The following is an 18,448-nucleotide window of genomic DNA, read 5'->3' as shown; positions in this document are numbered from 1 at the left end:
TACCAGTAAATTAATTCTGTGATTTTAATACGTAGCGAAAGCCCTTTATAATTTGATTAATATGTGCATTGATGAATGATTATTATATTCTACCCTGGAGTATTATTTATTGGTGAACCTATGCCCTAGATCCTTTTATATATTGTTTTCTCCCTATTCCTATTCTTTGTAGTTTAATTTCATACTCAAATATAAATATTGGTTACTTAGATAATTTGGATTATAATAATTAGTTAGGAGTAGAAAGACTTGTTTCCCTGCGGAGATCGACCCTACTTCCCTATCTACTTTAGTTAGAGGACTTAGGTATTTACTTTTGATTAGGGGATACGACTTTACCCTGTCACCATCTCCAGCAGAAGTCTGGCGGACCGCATCCCAACTCCTATTCCAGTTGTCCATACTCCTACTCCTATTCCAGCGCAATCACTTCAATATCAATCTCCTCAGGGGATCAATGGCTTGATGCAGCCGAACCCCCAAGCCTTCGGACAATATGGGCCATACGGACAGGTGTACGGACAGGCTCCCTACCTGGTTGGACCGTCCGTGCAGCCACAACCCATCGATTGGCAGATGCGCCTACTCACTCTGGGAGATAATCCGCCTCCGTTTTCGCAAGATATTTTAACTGCCCCTCAGCCGCCAAAGGTGGAGAGTGTACTTGTAGGAGCCTATGATGGCACAGGCAACCCAGAAGAACACATCACCTCGTACAGGAACCTGATGTACTTGCAAAGTGTAGATGATGCTACTTGGTGCAAATGCTTTCTGGCCACTTTGAAAGGTGTGGCGCAGGATTGGTTTAACAGTTTGTTGGCCGGATGTATCAATTATTTTACTACTCTTAGTTTGCTGTTTTTGGGAAATTTTTCATACAACATATCACCTCGAAAGACTAACCTTAACTTGGCGACAATCGTCCAAGGGATGAATGAGGGCCTACGCTCGTACGTCCAAGGATTTAACCAAGAAAAAGCCCAAATTCATAATCTGCCGGATGAAATGGCTTACTCTGAATTTCTCCGGGCATTAAGGCACAATGGTTTTAAATTTGACCTGGTAAGAAAAAAGATTCGGACATACGCAGGTGTCTTGCGAGAAGCCGAAGCTTATATTGAAGCGGCGGACTTTTGTTCGCTCACGAAATCAGAAGCGCCAGCCAAGGGGGCTGAGAAAAAACTTTCTCAGCAAGACTCGGCCGGCCAAAAGAAAGAAGGAAAAAATAGAAAGGAAGTCTGGGTGGCTGATGCCCAGCCACAGAACTCCAAGAAGGTCAAGACGTACGAGCCTCAGTTTGAATTCAACAAGGATTGTTATTCTATCTTGATGGAAATCAAGGATAAGTTTGAATTTAAAAAGCCACAGCCGCTGAGAGGCCTGACTCAGTACAGGAACAAGAACAAGTACTTTCATTACCACAAGGACGTGGGACATGACACAAACGATTGTATCAACTTGAAGAGATTGCTGGACAAGCTAGCCGAGAAGGGCATGCTGAATTCTTATGTGATGAAGTCCAAATTCACTTACACACGGAAAAACAACACGTCCGAACAAAGACAGAAGAATGATAAGAATAAAGATAAGGAAGATGATGGGAATAGCACTGATTTAGGCTTTGTGGCCGTGATATCAGGGGGATTTGCCTCAGGCGGCCCAACTATGAATGGGATCAAGCGGGACACCCAGAACTTAGGAAAGGTGATGCAAATGGACTCAGTAAAGGCCGAACCCTTCCCTGAAGTAATCATCAGTGAGGCCGATCGGGGGGAGGTCAAAGCTCTGCACAATGATCCAATGGTATTCATTATGAAGATAGCCAATTTGAAGGTCGGACGAATATTGATTGACACGGGTAGCGCGGCTGATATCATCAGCCTGACCGCCTTGAAGAATCTAAGCTTCCTAGAGGATGCTCTCCAGGACATCACTCACCCGTTGGTCGGATTTGGAGGGAATGTTATCCATCCGATGGGGCGGATAGATTTACCCGTCCGCTTTGGGAAAAAAGGGGAAGGGAGAGATATGGTTGTCCGCTTCTTGGTTGTGAAAGAGCTGGCTGGATATAATGTCATACTCGGTCGTCCTACATTGAATACGGCCAAAGCAGTCATTGTACCTCACCTAATGCTGCTAAAGTTCGAGAGGACGAACGAAAAAATAGGGACAAACCAAGGGAGTCAGAAGATGGCAAAGGAATGTAATCAGTTGGCGATTAAGCCTACAGAGCGCGGACCAAAGGCGTCCGAGCCAAAAGAAGAAGGCACCTCACTCCCAGCACACCAGGTCGGCCAGAAGCGTAAGGCGGCCAAGATAGAACAAGCATAGCAGCTAATGACTCTCGATCGGCCAGAAGAGTTACGACTCCAGTCGGCCGGCAGTCACCAAGATATAGTGCTTGACCCCGATCAACTAGGTCGGACGGTTTGTGTGAGCACTATAGCTTTGGGTGTGCTTGGGGATGAGTTAATTCAATTGCTGAGAGAGTTCAAAGATGTATTCGCATTTGATGTTAGTGAGATGCCAAGGATAAGCCCTAACCTGGCCGTGCATAAGCTGGCTGTAAATCCAGCCATTAAGCTTGTCCGCCAAAAGAAAAGGAATCATGGAGAAGAGAGGAATCAAGCGGCCGCAGCTGAAGTAAAAAAGCTGCTGGACACCGGTTTCACTCGACAATGTTGTTACCCAGACTGGGTAGCCAATGTGGTTCTTGTGAAGAAGCCGAAGGGAACTTGGAGAATGTGTGTGGATTAGACCGACCTGAACAAGGCGTGCCCTAAGGATAGTTTTCCCTTGCCCAAAATCGACCGCCTCGTTGATTCAACGGTCGGGCATGCCCTGATGAGTTTTATGGACGCATACTCCGGATTCCATCAAATTCCATTATGGGAAGAAGATCAAGAGAAAACATCGTTTGGAACTGAGCAGGGGTTGTACTGTTACAAAGTTATGCCATTCGGCCTTAAGAATGTCCCAGCTACCTTTCAACGACTTGTTAATACAGTCTTCAGAGATCAGCTCGACCGAAATATGGAGGCGTACATTGATGACATGATTGTCAAGTCGAAAGAGCCGGCCGACCATCTGAAGGATCTGCGAGAAACTTTTACTAAACTCAGGCGGCATAAGATGATGTTAAATCCAAAGAAATGTGTCTTTGGTGTTGAGTCCGGTAAATTTCTCGGATTTTTAATTGATCAGCGTTGAAATGAGGCCAACCCTGAAAAGGTCCAAGCCGTCATGGACATGAAGTCACCAAGGACGATTAAAGAAGTACAAAGATTGACCGGCTGTTTAGCAGCACTTGGTAGATTTCTGTCAAGATCAGGGGATAAGTGTCGTTATTTCTTTCAAACCATCAAAAAGAAAGCTATGTTTGAATGGACATAGGAGGCCGAGGAAGCATTATTGCCTCGGCTTGTCAGTCCACTCAAGAATGAGAAGCTATTTATCTATCTCGCCATCTCTGAACACTCTCTAAGTGTCATCCTGCTTGCTGAACGGGACGGCCACCAGGTCCTAGTCTACTTTATCAGCCATGTACTTTACATCGCTGAGCTGAGGTATCCCCCTATTGAAAAATTTGGCTTGGCATTATACATGGCATCGAAAAAGCTGCGGCCACACTTCTTGGCACAATCAATTGTGGTCTACACAGATCAACCTCTGAAGAAGCCATTTACAACTCTAGAGGCAAGTGGCCGTATGCTTAAGTGGGCCTTGGAAATGAGAGGCTTTGACATTGCATTTGAGCCAAGAAAAGCAATCAAGGGACAAGCCTTTGCTGATTTTTTAGCTGAGATGACTCGGCCGAATCTTCAACCGGCCGGAGACCAGATCTGGAAGTTGTTCGTGGATGGTAGTGCAACAGCTACTGGGTGTGGTGCAGGTGTCATATGTCAGTCTCCTGAGGGAGATAAGTTTAAGTACGCTATGAGATTTCAGTTTCAAGCCTCCAATAATGAGGCCGAGTACGAAGCCCTCCTGGTCGGCCTTAAAATGTGTAAGGCGGCAAAAGCAACAAAAATTGATGTAAGCTCGGACTCCCTACTTGTAGTCGGCTAGGTGAATGGAGACTTCGAGGCAAGGGATCCGGCTATGATGAAATACTTGAAAATTGTAAAGGAGGAGGCTAAGGGCCTAGATCATTTTACTCTACAACAAGTTCCTCATTCGTCCAATCATTAGGCGGACGCCCTCTCTAAATTAGCATCCTCATCATCATGTGATACCCCCAGGTTGGTATTTTGGGAGGTAAAATAAAGAAGGAGTATTAATGCTGAGCCGGTACATATCATTGATAGAAGATCCACTTGGATGGACGAGATCATATCCTATCTAAAGGATGGATTACTCCCGGCCAATCCTAAAGAGAGCTGGCTGATGAAAAAGAGAGCGGCCTGATTTGAAATGAAGCAATGAGAGTTGTTTAAAAAGGAATTTGTGAAGTCGTACTTGAAGTGTATCACTCCTGAGAAAGGGCATGATGTCCTGGACGTTCTTCACCAAGGGCAGTGCGGCTCTCATATTGGAGGACGAGCCTTGGCTGAAAAGGCTGCCCATCTAAGCTACTACTGGCCGAGTTTAAAGTCGGACGCCATGAAAATGGTAAAGAAATGTGACAAGTTCTAGAGATTTGCAACCTTGATCCACCGCCCCGCCAACAGTCTGTCGGCCATCAGTAGTCCGCTCCCCTTTGCCAAATGGGGGATGGATATTTTAGGACCATACACACCAGCGTCTGGTCAAAGGCGCTATGTGTTTGTAGCAGTAGACTACTTCACAAAGTGGGTAGAGGCCGAGGCTGTACGGGGCATCAAGTGGACGGATGTTTCAGCCTTCATATGGAAGAGTATCATTAAACGCTTTGGCGTACCTCAATCTATGGTGTTCGACAACGGACCTCATTTTGAAACGCCTCAACTTAAAGGATGGTTGGAGGACCAAGGCATAGCTCATTTCTTTGCTTCAGTCGTCCGACCACAGGCCAATGGCCAAGTAGAGGCATACAACAAGTTGATCTCCAATGGAATTAAGCGCAAGCTTGAAAGGGCAGGCGGCTTATGGGCTGATGAGTTGGTTAATGTGTTAGTGTCCATACAAACCACGGCCAAGAGCTCCACAGGACAAACTCCATTCTTCTTGGTCTATGGTGCCGAGGTTGTCCTCCCAATTGAGATTTATGAGCCACCCTTAGGGTGATGCTATATGATGAAGCGGCTAATTGGGAAGCCATGAAGACCGCCCTAGACTTCCTTCCTGAAGCTAGGGGCAACGCGGCGCTTAGACACGAAATCTATCGCCTAAGGATGACAAGGGCGTACAATCGCCAAGTGTCAAAGCGGCCGCTAAAATTGGGAGATCTGGTCCTAAGGAAGATGGAGGATGTGGGACGAGCAAATGAATATGGAAAGCTGACCCCCAAACTGGGAAGGGCCGTATCGAGTCGGGGAAGAAGTCCGAGATGGGACTTACCGTCTTAAAGCCATGAACGGTCGACCTATTCCGCGTACATGGAACACTGACAATTTCAAGAAATATTATGTTTAAGTTTAAGTACTTAGCCAAAAGCTGTATATACAGCTAGGTCTGTTGACCGAGCAATGTAAGTCGTACGGCCACAACAATGTAATTTTGACAAATTAATGAAAAGTCAAACATTGTTATATTATTTTCCATTCTATTTATGCTTATTTGCACGGTCATAATCTACACAGAAATGCCGCGTGAAATTTGTGATTAGGTTGCTTGCAACACAGCAACCCGGTCGCAGAGAAAAATAAAGTAAATAAAATAAAAACAAGCGACTTGACCCTAAGTCGAATGTATACGTCCGTCCCTAACTAAGGCGGACGGAAAAGGTAAGGCACCCTATGAAACCCCTCTAATGGGGCAAGGGCATACCTAGGCATTCCAGCCTAGCCCAAAGCTTAGAAATTTTAAGTTGAGATCATACTTGAAATTTTTTTTAGCGCGTCCGAACGATAGTTTCAACGGACAAACTCGCATAAAGCCAATCGAACGGCCAAATAATGTGTTGATTCGGCGTACCACCTAGTCCAAGGGCAATCATTACTATGATTTGATTGACTTGCTAGTAGTCATACCCCTCAAGGTATAAATTCTACCAAGTCAATCAAACCACTTAAAATATGGACTAGGCGAACGCCGAATAAAGGGGCATACCCCCCCCCCAATTGTACGAGGATACAAAAAGTGAAAAAGTACGCGTACGAAAAAGCAAAAACTTGTTAAGTGTCAAATTTGCAAAATATGAAGCATAATAAAAATCTTGGATTAATAAAAGACCGCTCAAAGGGCGGGAAAGTACTTTACATAAAACCGCACGGAGAGGCGGCAGATAAAGAAAATAAAAATTAACTAAGGCAGAAAAAAGATGAAATCAAGGGGCGGCTGGGGTAGAAGCTGGACTCTGGCCTGGGCCGGGCTCTTGAACGGCGGCAAGGGACGCGTCCTCAGCAGGCGTCTCCTTGCTCTCAGCCTCACCGTCTTTGCTGGCCGCCACTTCTTCTTTTTCCTCCTCTTCTGAGGTAGTTGGCGTGACGTCCAGCTCAGGAGAAGGCTGCCCGGCCTTCTTAGCCTCTTCTCTGAGGCAAACAAAGTTGAGACGTTTGGTGAAACGTTCTTGATAAAAGGTTGCCTCGCCCTCGTCCACCATAAGCTCAAAAGCCTCAAAGAAGTGGCTCTTCAGCCTGTCCTCAGCATTCTGTTCAATGCGGACGACCTCATCCGCACTAGGGGCACGAGGTGTTTGCAGCTGGAGAGTTAAGTCCTCCATGGACTTCTTTAAACTTTCCACCTCTGCCTTGAGAACGTCCGCCTCGTCCAAGGCCTCCTTCAAGTGTTTTTGGGCCAAGGCCACATCACTTCTAAGCTTCTCAGAGGCCTCGAATCCTTCCCTCCAGCGTTGGCCGTCCAAGAGGGCCTGATCCCTCTCTTGTCTCATGGCATCTCTGGCCACGGACTCTTGATCCAGGGCCTGGCCCAGCTTCACCAAATCTTCAGCCTGCCGCGCCGCCTTGTCGGACATCACGTTGATTTGGGTTTCGAAATATCGGCGCTTGACGGACGTTTCCCCAGTAATGGCATCCTGGGTCTTCTGAATCTGGGCCCAGGCATGCTTCAGCCTTTCATTCTCCTTGTCCTTCCATTCAAGGAAGGCATTCAACCGCAGGAAGAGCTGCGTACAGGGAAAATGTGTTAGCAAAATAAGAATGAAAAATTGACTAAGTATAACAGTTGAGAGAGAAATTACCTCAGCACTGCAGTTGATCATTGGGCCAAGGAAGCCCTCATGGATCCCCCGCAGCTTGTCTCGCTGCTCAGCAGGGACCGCCCTTACCATGGCCTCCTTCATGGCCTTCCTGTCCGCGCCCGTAAGGGATTGGCCGGGCAGCTTCATGTGCAGCTCCTCTGCAATGTCTGTGCAAGGGCGCAAAAATAAAAGTTTAGCTCAGGTTCAATCAGACTTGTAAAGAGCGAAGTAGAGAATTCAAAGTTACTCGGACTGGCCGTCAGAGAAGCTTGGAGGGGTAGGAAGATTGAAGGTGAATGACGGGGGCGGCGCAGGCTCGTCACCCTCCTCTCCCGTCCGGCCAAGATGATCGCCAGCCGACTGAGAGGCTTCAAGCCAATCAGATTCGTTGACTCTTTGTACGGGCGAAGTCACTTCTGGCCCGGTCGGTTTTGTCGGGGTCAACTTACCCCTATCATCCGATTTCTCGGACTTGTCATGAACCGGCATGGCGGCCGGATCCATGGACTTGGAGGCCCTGCTATCACTCAGCCAGGGTTGTTCTCCTTTGGACTGCTTAGAGGCAGTACACGACGTGGTCTTGGCCGCAGTGGTGGAAGTGGTCTTGGATGCGACCGTCTTCCTTTGCTTGGACGCCCTACCGTCCTTGTCCGTCTTAGAGGCAGGGGATGACTGCTTCCGTTTGGACCTAGGGGTCGGAGTTGACAGCTAAAGAGGCAAAAGTTAGCGAAAAGAGAGCAAGATAATACAATTGATTGGTCGTGTCTAGTTAGGAAGAAGATCTCTTCCGTAATGCCTACACAAACGAAAAGAAGAAATGGAGATGGATATACTTACTTCTTTAGATTGCTTGTACAGTTTCCGACGAGCCTTGTAGCGGGCCAAGTCAATCTCCGACATATTTACATTCCCTTTCTGCTCTGAGTCAAGCATCTTGTACGCCTCAGCTGAAAAAGAAAAGGAAAAAATGTTAGAAAACCCTTCAACGTCAAATAACCTACGTATGTGTAAAAATATGCGTCCATGCATCCACCTTGGGGCAAGTTCTTGTACAGGCCATAGGCGGACATGAACGTGGGATCCCGTAGCCAACTGGATAAGGGGACCCAGTTGCTTGGAACGCGTTCAGTTTTGTCGTTCATCTTCACCCTCTTGACTTTGAAGTATTCAAGTTGGTGCTCTTGGCTGAGGTGGACGGCTGGCTTATCAGGCTTGAGGTCCCCGCATCCAAGCTGAATTGGTTCATCATTGAACCGATTCATCCGCAAGTTGAATTCAACATCTTTGGTCTTGATGCGGTAGAATCAGTGCTTCCAGTCACGCCATTTGGAGACGCAGTCGACCACCATCATGTAGTCCCTACTGGTACTCAGAATAATCCAGCCGTTCGTTTCGGCGTCCAACTTGGTCAATGAGTGCATCTCACAGAAAACTGCATAGTCCGGCTTGAAGCCTTTGCAGATGCACATCACCAAATACCCAAAAACGTTTAACCAGCTGTTCAGCATCAGCTGTAAAAAAGCAATGTCGTATTCGTCCAGGATGGTGCGGACGAAGGGGTGGAGAGGAAAGCGCAGTCCGACGTCTAGAGCCGCCTTGTAAACGCTAAAAGACCTTTGGCGCGGCCTCTCTTCCTCCCAGGCAGCCACAGCATGTGACTTCCTTGGGGGCTGAATTTCAAATCCCTCCCCAAGGTGGAGGAATGCCTTGTACTCCTCAAAGTTGTCATTTAGGTAGCCCAAGGTCGTGCTACCCACCGTACAGGAGTACGGGTCCTTAAAGTTATCGGTGTTAGCGACGTCTTCCTCGGCCGCCGCCTCGCCCTGGGCCGCTTTCTTGACCTCCCCATCCTCTTGTTGAGGAGCGCTCCCAAACTCAAAGAAAACACTCTGTCCAGATCGGCTGCCTCCGCTGAGCTGCAGCTCCTAGAGCTACGGCCGCCCCTGGGAGAGGTAATGTCTTCATTAATTAAGGGCCTTTTGCCTTTGTCTTTGGCATCGACCGCCTGACTCCCAGTAGGAGGCGCTCTGCGAGGGGACAGGTCAGACGGTTCATTAATTGAGACCCCAGTTCTTGGCCTGTCCGACCTGCCATATCGGAGATAGAGTTCTGAGGGAGTAGGGACGGACGGATCAGCGTCCGCCCGAGAAGAGGAAGGAGGTCCTTCACAGAGTAGAAACTCGGCCCCATCCATGACCGAGTTGGCATATTGGGGGAACCTAAACTCCGGAGTTCGCCCGGACGTTCCCCCCGCAATAGAAGCGCCCTGAGTTCTTTGGCGCTCCTCAAAAGAGGAAGTTCCTTCCACGGCCGAGCAGTGAGTGCCCGTGGAAGCGGTCGTAGGAGTAGAAGAAGGGGTCTCTAAATTAGTATTGTTAGGGTCATAAGGAGGCCTAGGGTTCACCAGACTACCGTCTAGATTTCTGGCCGCATGACGATCGTGCGTCTGCAACGTCCTTGCCATGTTCGACTGCAGGGACAGAGAAGAATGGGTGAAAGTGTGTTGGTACGCACTAGAAATGGACCCACTCCATGAAGGAGACAACTCGTCTCCGTCCAATCTAGACTCCTCAGTCTCAGGCGAACGGCCGGCCTCATGAGGAGAAACGGACGAAGCCGAGTGTTGAGCCAGATTTTAAATGAAGAATAAAGAAATGAAAATGCAAGAAAAGAAAACAGGCGGCCTACTTCTGTACGTGTAGAAAACTTAAAAGTCAAAGGCACGGCGGAGCTCTCGAAGATTCAAAGGAAAAGGCACTTTCTCTCTCTAAAAGCTCTGACTTCTCTCTAGAAAATGAAAGTTCCAAAGTGTGAAAATGAGGCCAAAACCTTTGTATATATAGGCAAAATTTATGGGGGTAGGATGGTAACTTCATATTTCCCGCCTAAAAGAAGTTGAACGGTTATAATTTGAAATTTTAACCTAGAATTTGAAGGGTTAAGGGACAATGCCGTTAGAATAGGCGGAAAAGAAGACAACCTAATAAATAGCACGTTCAAAAAATAAGCTGACGGAGCTAAATCTCCCTCCGCAATGGCAAGACGGCCGCAATTCCAAAAGCGAGACGGCCTACCGTTGTCCGAGCCATTCGTATAAATAGGCGTTCACTCTAAATTATCAGGCGGACAGAAATCTGTCAAAACCCCAATACACTTGTATGCCCCAAGGCTATTTGAGATCAGAGGAGTCGGCCTGTAAGCGTACGAGCCACCCCCTCTGAGGGGCAAATGTTGAGGGTAAAAATACCTCGTATACGTGAACCAGTCCCGTAGTGACACGTGGCCCAGTTATAGGGTGACACGTGTCACCATGGGAAGATGCCACGTATACAGCTCAAGAGCACCCAAAGGTTCAGGCCAATCTCGTAGCAACACGTGGCCCAGTTAGAGGGTGACACGTGTCGTCATGAGAAGATGCCACGTGTTTAGGGCATGTATTCCCCTTAAATCAGCACGCAAAAGAGGCTTAACAACGTCAGGGCCCAAATCCCGAGAGATATCATTGAAGGCCTCAAAGTGGCGCCCCCAAAGTAATACGTGGCATTCACTGATTGCGCAGCCGATCACGTCACGCAATTCTAGGGTACAAACCCTAGAATGGGGCACGAGGCTCACCCCTATAAATACCCCAATCATTTATGATGGGAGGGGGGATTAAGACATTACAACAAAAAGAGCATTAAGTAGCTCCAACTTCTCTCTACTTTCTCTCTCTAGCCTTTTCCGTTCCGATCACTAACTTGATCGTCGGAGGCGAATATTCCGACAACCGGAATATTCGTTGTTTTGCAGGTCGGACTGTCTCGTTGCCAGGAGAGCGTGACCAGTATCCAAGGAAATCCAAAAAACACCCGAAACACTTAGCATTGTAAAAAAAAACCCCAAAGATAAAAAAATATTTCTTCCATCTCCCTACACGCTTCCTCTCCCATCTCCATTAGCTTATTCACATAAACAAGCAGCCACCTGGCAAACATGGACTCGCCATTAACAATGGCACTTGAAGCTTCTCCCACCAATTCTCACCATTTAAACCCCCTACTCTGAATACAAACTCACAGAAGAAACAACACAAAGATCAACAACCCTTGAACCTAACTTGCAATGGAAAAAAACAAAGAGAAATTAACCCCAATTCAACCACCACGACGCCCGGCGAGATTCACCAAGAGAACCTTCCTGACGCTGCCATCGACCCCACCACCATCCACCCTCTCTATTACGACAGATCGCCACCGCCCTCTCCAAGGATCGTCAATTTACCAACCTCAACCCCTGTCGATGAGACAACCATTCAACCCCTTCCCAACTCCGCCTCGTCCGCCTCCACGCTTTCCGTTCAGCCCATCCTTAACCCCGACCATGACCCAATCTCAAATTCACAACTTAGTTCAAACCCCACCACTCAATTCTTCTCCACCGATTCCACCACTTCTATGGTCATCGATAGAAACCCCTCCGACGTCGAAGAAGATCTCAATGATGTACAATACTCTTCTCCAAATAATCAAGATTATGTCAACACAACTTCCACAATCACATCCGCAACATCCACCAGTTCCTCAGCCTCAACAACCATTACAAACTCCACCCCTACGCCCATGGTACCAGCAACAAGTATCATGGTTGAATTACCGGGAACACAACCTAGTTCCTCCATCTCCAAACCCTCAAACAATACCTCTCTCATCAGAAAATAGCGAGCAAGACCTCAAAATCCCCGATAACCATATGAAAATCTTCATCATCTCAAAAGGAGTAGTGGGATTGCAAATAGATGTGAATTTCTGGGAAACAATCAACACAATCAGGGAGTTAAACTTAATGATGGTGCCATTGAAGATGCATGATGTGGTGATGATGGATTGCACCTCTAGCTGGAAGGAGTGGGACAAGTTTGATCCTTTATTCACATGTTGAAATCTGATACCTTCTTTTCCTGATCTTAATATGAAAATTGTTCTCTGGGTTGTTAGGGGGACTTGTAGAAATGAATTTATTCCTCATGCATGGGAAGTTATTAGCACTCATAAACGTAGTATTTTCATCATTTTAGAAACCAAAAGTGATGGGATTCGTGCAGATCAAGTCTTTAGGATGTTAGGATTTGATGCTATTGAATTTGTTAAACCAAATGGTCTTCGTGGGGGAATTTGGTTGATGTAAGAAAATTCTGTTGAACTGGTTGATTACATTGAGGGTCATACCCAAAACTATTTCCATGCTCTTTTTAAATTTTCCCCATATAGCAAAGAGGTGTTTCTTACGGCTATGCATGCACCCACCTCTCCATCTGAGAGGCATAAACTTTGGAATGATCTAAAAGCCTCCCTGCCACCAGATGATACTCCTTGGCTTTTTGTAGGTGACTTGAATGAAGTCACTAATCCTTCTGAGAAAAAGGGTGGTTTAAGATTCAAGCATAACCAATGTTCTGATCAAAATAAACTTGTAGAGGCAACATGCTTGGTTGACTTAGGCTTCTCTAGAAATCCTTTCAATTGGCACAATGCTAGGGAGGGTTTAGAGCTTATTCAGGAAAGGTTGGACAGAGCTTTGGGGAATCCAAGTTGGCTGAACACCTACCCAAACACTCAGATATTACATCTTGCTAGAATTCACTCAAATCATAATCCTATTCTTATTACTTTGTTTGAAAATAGAAAAGGGGGGCCTTACCCCTTTAGATGCAAAGCTGCATGGCTTGAGCATCCTGATTTTAATGCTTTTTTTTGTTCATAATTGGGACATGCATCATTATGATTTCATGAAAGGTAGAGGAGAAATTTTTATTAAATGTAAAAAATTGTAATCATGATGTGTTTGGTAACATCACTAATTAGAAAAAAAAAAAAAAAAGATTAGTAGCAAGAATTAATGGGATACAGATTGCTCTTTCTAAATCTTACTCAGCTTTCCTTGTGTCTTTAGAGAAAGACTTACTTTTTTTTATCTAAACCATATATATAAAATTAAGAGAATTATTTAGGCTCAAAATCGGTTTAGATTGGAGAAAGAATGCTGATTGTAATACTAGGTACTTTCACCTTTTAGCCAACATTAAAAAGACTAGGAATAAAGTCCTTACTTTACAAGATAATAATGGCTTGTGGATTACTGATTTACTATTACTAAAGCAAATGGCCAGAAACTATTTTCTTAATGTTTTCAAAAGCATTCCAATAAATGATTCTCTTTTACAAACTTATAACTTTCTAAAGGCCGTGGATGCTTATGCTTTTCTTGGAATTGATATGCCTCCTTCTTTAGATGAGATCAAACATGTCCTCATTCAGATGGACCCTATCAAATCCCCAGGGGCCTGATGGAATACAACCTATTTTTTCAGAAAAATTGGAAAAATTTAGGTTCTTCTATTACTAGTTTAGTTGGTGATTGTTTCACCAAAGGTCCTATCCCTAGTAATATTAATGATTCTTATATTTCTTTAATTCTTAAATGTGATCATCCTATCTCCATGAAAGATTTTAGATCTATTGGTCTTTGCAACACTATTTACAAAATAATCACTAAATGCATCTCTAATAAGATAAAACCTTTTATGGATAAGCTTATAAGCCCTTTCCAATCTAGTTTCATACCTAATAGATCTATAGAGGAAAACATTATTATTATTAAAGAAGTGGCTCATCATTTTAATAAAGCCTCTAAAAAAGCTAATTTGATGGCCTTAAAAATTGATATAAACAAAGCTTTTGATAGTTTAGAATGGGGATTATCAAAGATACTCTCTTAGGCATTAAACTCCCATCTAATATGATTAGTCTTATTCTTAGTTGCATTTGTTCTCCTTCTATTTCTCTTTTATGGAATAGTGAAATCACTAGCTCCTTTCACCCTTCCAGAGCAATCCGTCAAGGTGATCCTTTATCTCCTTATATTTTTGTTCTTTGTTTGGATCGTCTTTCTTGTATGATACAAGATAAAGTCAATAATGGAACATAAAAACCTATGAAAATTAGTAGAGATATTAGTATTTCTCATATCTTTTATGCTAATGATGCTTTTATTTTGGAAAAGCTTCTATTGCTAATATTAATGTCATGATGGAAGTTCTTGACCATTTTAAAAGCATATCTGGCTTAGCTATAACATACAAAAATATTCAGCTATTTTCCCTAGATAGATGAATTATAATGTTAGGAAATCCATTTGTGATATATGTAATATTGCTAATACTACGTACCAATTTTGGAAAATATCTAGGTATTATTATTAGTCATAAATGTTTAAGTCATCTTGATTATTTTCCTCTCCTTAATAAGTATTGTGCTAGAATTAAAGGATGGCAAACTAAATTATTGAATATGGCTGGAAGATGTAGTCTAATTTAATCAGTTTTAAACTCTTATCCTGTTTATGCCATGCAAACTAATGTCTTACATACTAGTGTCATTTTAGAGCTTCAAAAAAGTTGCAAACAATTTCTTTGGAACCGAGTTAATAGATCTAGATACATACCTAGAACAAATTGGAGGGTTGTTTGTGATCCAATGGCTAAAGGAGGGCTTGGTATAAGGGACTTAAAAAGATGGAACCTATCCTTCATGGCTAAACTAGGTTGGAAAATATTAACTCAACCTTCTAAACTATAGGTCCAAATTCTAACTAGTAAGTATCTTAAATATAGCAACTTCATAGATTATAATCTAAAACCTATTGACTCTATTATTTGGAAGGATATTTTGGCTAGAAGGGATATTCTTAAATTTGGAATCATTATTAATGTTGGAAATGGGGAGGACACCTCCCTTTGGTTTCACCATTGGATTGGTGATTGTCCTTTATATCTTACCCCCAACATTTATATACCTAATTCTAAGGGTCATTGGCATGTGTCCAACATAATTAAGAATAAGATAAATTTGTTAGAAAGGTACTTATATATTCATTTTTTTGTGAAGAAGGACCTTATATGTTCAAAGTGGTGAAAAAAGGCCTTATAAGTCACTTTTGTTGTGAGGAGGGACCTTGACATCGGAATATGGCCATTGATTTTACTTTTCCGGTATTGACCATCACTCACATGGCACGTGATTTTTTAAAAGGCCCTTTCGTTCATTTTTCCCCAAGTTTTCACATTTTCTCTCTTACTATCCCCAAATTTTCTTTCAAAATCCCTTCTCTTTCCTTAAAATCAAGAGAAAAAAAGAAGGAAAATACATTTTTAAAACATCACGTGCATATTGCATGATGGTCAATGTCGGAAAAGTGAAGTCGGTGGTCATATTCTGATGTCAAGATCCCTCCTCACAATAAAAGTAACTTATAAGGACCTTTTTCACCACTTTGAACATATAAGGCCCTTTTCCACAAAAAGGTAAACATATAAGTACCTTTTAGAAAAAATTTCCTAATAATAATAATTGGTATTTAATTGATGCTCAAGACTGTATCCCAGCCTCTATTTGTGCCTTAATTCTTGCCCACCCCCTTCCTACTCTTGTTCAGATTTCTGGTAGACTTAGGTGGACCCTAGAAAAAAGTGGAAGTTTCACTATTAAATCTACTTACAACTCTACCTTGCCTCTATGCAATCTTCAAAGTTCTTTTCTTTCCAACTTTTCTAGGAAGAACATGTGAAAGGTTAAGGTTCCTTACAAATATAAATTTTGGGGTTTTGTTGATGAAATTCAAGGTATGTTGTTTTTTTTTCTTCTAATTTTTCGTTTTTTGCGATTTTTTTTAAATTTTATGATGGTGGACTCGTGTGTGGTTTATGTCAGGAAATTGTGGTGGTGGTGGTGGTGGGTGGGTCGGGTTTAGGTGGTCCATGGTGTGGGGGGTTAGGTTTAGGTGAACTGTAATGGGTGGGTTGAGATCTGGTTTAGGTGGGCCGTGGTGGGTGGTTTTAGAATTTGATTCAGTTTGGGATGGTTAGGTGGGGTGGGTTAAGGAATTAAGGTGGTGGTTCTAGTTAGGCGGGGTGGGTTACGATGGTGGGTCTGGTTAGGTTAGGTTAGGTTAGGTGGGGTGGGTTACGGTGGTGGGTCTGGTTAGGTTAGGTGGGGTGGTGTTGTGCGGTGGTGGCTAGTGGTGGGGGTAGTGGGTGGTGGTATGGGTTAGGTTGGCTTGTGCTGGGGTTGGTGATGTGTGGTGGTGGCTGGTGGTGGGGGTGGCTTTTTTTTTTGTTTTTTTTTAAGCATTTTCCGACGGATTTTCCATCGGAAGTTTCCGGCGGAATAGAGTCCGTCGGAAATTTCCGACGGACTATCCCAGGCCCGAAAATCCCTTCAGACGGACTGATTTCCGTCGGAAAATCCGTCGGAATTTTCGTCGGTAAAGTGCGTTTTTCCGACAAACTGTATTCCGACAACCAGTTGACGGAATTCTGTCGGAAACGGGTTTTCCGACGGAAAATTTCCGTCGTTATTTCACTGTTTTCTAGTAGTGATTTTACCTATAGGAGCTTCTCTTAAGATAAAAATATTTTGTTTTGACCCCATCTGTATGAGATGTGAGGAACCTATAGAGGATTCCATACATATTTTCATAGATTGCCCAAACTCCACAGCCTTTTGGTCTTTGATTTTTCAAAAGTTTGGTTAAACTGCTGTCGATTTACAAAAATTTTACAACTCTAATCTTGCGGACTGGCTTGCTTTAAATCTCAGTAGTAAATCTTCTTGGAAAACAGTTTTTATGATTGCTATTTGGGATATTTGGAAAACTAGGAACATGACTATTTTTGAGCAAAAAATGATTTTTTATAAAATCTACCTTTAACACGTTCCAAGTTGATTATCTTTACTGTCTTAAATTAAAGCAGGGTAATGTGGATATCCCAACCTCTTCTAGTGCTACAATCGGCAGAAAATTGGTTCCTCGTTAGAGAGGTTATTTCAAGCTCAACACAGATGGATCCTGGTTCACCTTTGACAAAGCTGGTGGGGGAGGAGTTATAAGATGTGACAGGGGTTTGTGGCAGGAAGGCTTTACTGTCAACTTCAATGCCATGAGTGCAATTGTTGCTGAACTTAATGCTATAAGGGAAGGACTTCTAATAGCTTGGAAAAGGAAGATTCAGTATCTTGAGCTGAAAACCGATGCAGATGCTCTTACCAAGATGCTGAAGCAACCAGAAACTTATGAGGACAGTGACTTGGGCAACATCATTAAGGATGTGGCTTCTCTCCTGATATGTCTATTTTATATAGTATTTTACCCCCGTCCCTTGGTCATAATTAGTAGTGTTTTTGGCTCTTTTGAGCCACTTTTATTACTAATTAGTGTTTTATAGTGTTTTCGTAGTTTTGGTTGAGTTTTGCAGGAAATTGCACTTTTGGAGCATTTTTCCGGGTTTTCATGGATCAACTACGGAAATTAGAGGAGCACGACCATCTTTGAAGCACAAGGCCGGTTAGAGTCATCAAGCCGGTGATTAAGGGCTCGGTAATCGGGATACCGAGGTATTTGGACCGAATGATCAAGACCCTAAGTGGATATCCAGATTGGGCCGAAGAAATAAGCCCAATCGAAGTTCCAAGCCTCGAGGTGAAGCAAGGGCCCGATCGGGCAAGTTTAGCTCGATCGGGCGTGGCGCGCGAGAGTGCTGGTGCGTGGCCAAAGGCGCGCCCGATCGGGTGAGCTGCTAGCTCGATCGGGCGCGGATGTTTAGAAGAATACACAGAGAAAAAGGCGGGCCCCATCGGGCGGCCCTTCGCCCGATCGGGTGCGTGTTTTTTAGGGGATCTGATTAGTTTTCAATTAGGATTTGTTTTAGGGAGGTTTAAGTACGATTTTTTGTACGTAATTTTAATTACCTTCTCTTTTAGATTTTCTCTCTCTACTTAGCTTTTAGATTAGTTTCTCTCTCATATACTTTGTTCTTAACTTTATTCTTAAATCCCAGATTTATTTAGTAACGATTTCTCTTCTCTTAATCTTAGTTATTTATTTTATTCCTTTGATCATGTTTTGTTTTATTACTTTGATTTGTTCAGATTTAATTATGTGTGAGTAGTTTTATTTCTAGGGTTTGTAGGGATCCATAAATAATATGAAGGGGTAATTTATTGTTGTTAATTGTCAATGCTAGATTAATTTCCTATTGATTGATTGAATGCTTTGTGACTAGATTTGCGCAGATCTCTTATGCATGAGTTTAACAATATTGATTCGAGATTCGACAGATGAGAATTGATGTTT

The sequence above is a fragment of the Chenopodium quinoa genome, unplaced genomic scaffold (genome assembly GCF_001683475.1).
Source record: "Chenopodium quinoa cultivar QQ74 unplaced genomic scaffold, ASM168347v1, whole genome shotgun sequence".
NCBI lineage: Eukaryota > Viridiplantae > Streptophyta > Magnoliopsida > Caryophyllales > Amaranthaceae > Chenopodium > Chenopodium quinoa.
The sequence above is the reverse complement of the archived record's forward strand: the minus strand, read 5'-3'. Positions refer to the sequence as shown.